The sequence below is a fragment of the Euprymna scolopes genome, chromosome 32 (genome assembly GCF_053919585.1).
Source record: "Euprymna scolopes isolate OS-2025 chromosome 32, ASM5391958v1, whole genome shotgun sequence".
Taxonomy (NCBI): Eukaryota; Metazoa; Mollusca; class Cephalopoda; order Sepiida; family Sepiolidae; genus Euprymna; species Euprymna scolopes.
In genome coordinates this window covers 92,049,682-92,052,254 of record NC_136513.1, presented here as the reverse complement: position 1 = coordinate 92,052,254, position 2,573 = coordinate 92,049,682, and the positions used below count along the sequence as shown (strand labels likewise).

At 39.6% G+C, this 2,573-nt stretch overlaps 1 non-coding gene across 1 annotated transcript; it reads right to left on the bottom strand.

Annotated features, from left to right (window-relative positions):
- Positions 1-2,272: 2,272 nt before the first annotated feature.
- Positions 2,273-2,368, bottom strand: Trnam-cau (transfer RNA methionine (anticodon CAU)). The gene is made up of 2 exons: positions 2,332-2,368; positions 2,273-2,308 (listed from the first exon to the last, which is right to left on the bottom strand). It is a non-coding gene; the product is annotated as a tRNA-Met (tRNA).
- Between the last annotated feature and the right edge of the window lie 205 nt (positions 2,369-2,573).

Below are 2,573 nucleotides of genomic sequence, written 5' to 3'. Positions count from 1 at the left end.
TGAGGAGTGAAGGGAGGGGGAAGGGAAAAAGGGGACCAGCTCCTGAGAGGTGGGAAATGGGAGCTGGTTAAAGGTCAGGCATGTGGGGTTGCCCCCACATCTGGTCTTTGCTAGTCATAGCTTGCAGTATCTGCCGGAACAGATGGTATTTATTTGCTCCCCCACTGAGCAAATTAGGCACAAAGCCAATTTTTAATGTGAGGAGTGAAGGGAGGGGGAAGGGAAAAAGGGGACCAGCTCCCGAGAGGTGGGAAATGGGAGCTGGTTAAAGGTCAGGCATGTGGGGTTGCCCCCACATCTGGTCTTTGCTAGTCATAGCTAGTCCTAGCTAGTCATAGCTTGCAGTATCTGCCGGAACAGATACTACACTGTGATCTTGTCCCGAAGGCCAAGAATACCACACAAGACTTCTCGAGATCTATGTGTGACCGGAGACTTTAAAAGACAACAGCCGCCATCTTAGCCTTTTTTTCTTTTTCTGTCTTTCAGCCTGCTGCCAAGACAGATTCTCGCCCGTTTCTGAGGTAGCTCCTCTCTATGTCTATCGCAGATTCCAGTCTCTTTTCATGTCGTACATAAGACCTTGGTATTTATTTAATCTTTTCCTTCTCAGTTCTGTTTAGTCCAGTATCATTGGGAACACTAACTTCTACTAAGGTTGCTTCTTTCCACTCTTTGTCTTATATCACTATGTCAGATTGAACAGCTCTATTTTCTAGATACGTAGCTGTAAGAATTGTATAATCATAGTGAATGGTGTATCATTTATTTCCATTTTTTTTCTGTTATATTTTAACCTAGCATAATTAGTTAGTTGTTATTTTTTGTTTTACGGCATATCAACCCTTTCCAGGTTATTTAATGCCGAATCTAGTGATTTTGAAGAACGATTTTTTAATAGAGTATATATGTTTTTTTTTTTAAGTCAGTTTCTATTTCACCTATAGTTAGGACCTTAACAGGTACTACCACTCCGGGTCAGAGTGGACCTGGGAGCAATGGCAATTAAAGAGTGGCTCCACATTCCCCAAAGCCTCACCATCGGATATAGTTTAAGGCCATATCTAGGACCGTTAGCATAATTGGGGACATAAACTTCTACTAAGGTTGCATTTTACAGTTTCTTGCTCATATCACTGTGTTATGGTTTAATAGCTCCGTTTTCCAGGCACATAGCTGTAGGAATTGAACAGAATGAATATCTACATATGCATGCACAGGCCGTGATCGTCCACTTGTTGCGTCAGTTCAATGCTGTTCGATTCAGTCAGTAATGCACTCGTTTTCTTAGGTTAAATAGCAGACTTGCAAAATGAGATTTTTGCCGAACCAAACCAGAATATAAGTTAAATCAACATACTCATTTAGCTAAGAGCCCCAATGGCTCACCTTGCCTGGAGAGCACACTGAAATAATTTACTGTCAGCCCTCAAAATAACAAACTTCCTGTGTTCTACCCAGAGGGCCAGCTCTAACTGCCTCTCCGCCCCATTTCCTTGAATCTTTTCACCCCTGATCAGAAGTTTTAAAATCTGGCCTTTGTTAGTGGTTATCATTCGACCACCCAGAAGCTGACTACTCAAAGATATCCACAGGAGATAACAGCTAGACAGTGTCCATTCAAAGGGATTTATCTGCAGATAATCTCAAACTTTACTGGTGTACTGTTGTCATATTTGGGCTGGTGAATCTCTAACCAATTTTAGGGATTTTAATAAGGTGCAGACATAAATCCCTAATTTGATTAGTCTCACTCTTTCTTCTCTGCTCACTCTTTCTCACACAGACGTGATGTTGCTAGTCTCAATTTTATCTGTTATTACTATTATGGTATGTGTTCTCTAGAATTGTTTGATTTATTTTTTTCGTTTAACTTGGTCACTGTTTTGATGGCTTATTGTACTGCAGCTTATTAATTTAGGAGCTTCTTTCTAACAACTATAGGCTTGTGGAATTCCCTTCCTGCTGACTGTTTTCCTCCTACCTTTTCAATACTAAGGTCGATAGATATCTCTTGTGATAATCATCTTATGTTATTGCTAGCTCCTTACATTGTGTGGTTCCATGCCTTGTCTGGAGCGATTTTCATAACAAAATAAGAGTTACACATAAATTTTACTTAGTATATAAAGAAAAACACTTTAGGGAAGTAAACGTCGATTAATTCAGCTTTAGTTTATATTATTTTTATTTGCAAATGCAAATGCGCCCATTTTATTCATTCAACTACGTTTGCGTTTAAAAAAAAACGTTAAGATTAAGCAAAAGTTTATGCCCCAGGTGAGGATCGAACTCACGACCTTCAGATTCCTCCGAGACTTGACATGTGATTATGAGACTGACGCGCTGCCTACTGCGCTACCGAGGCACATGTGAAGCAAGATAGACTAAAAGTAACAAATACTAAAAATCAGATTAGGTGAAAGAAAAAGAGAAAGAAAACTATTATTTGTTTGGCTGTGAAGGAAAACGTCACGCTTCAGTTTCAAATAAGATTTTCCTTGTTAAACGCACAGATTGAATGGACGCATCCTTATTTAGATACGTTCAAACATTAATAAAAGAGGGCTTGT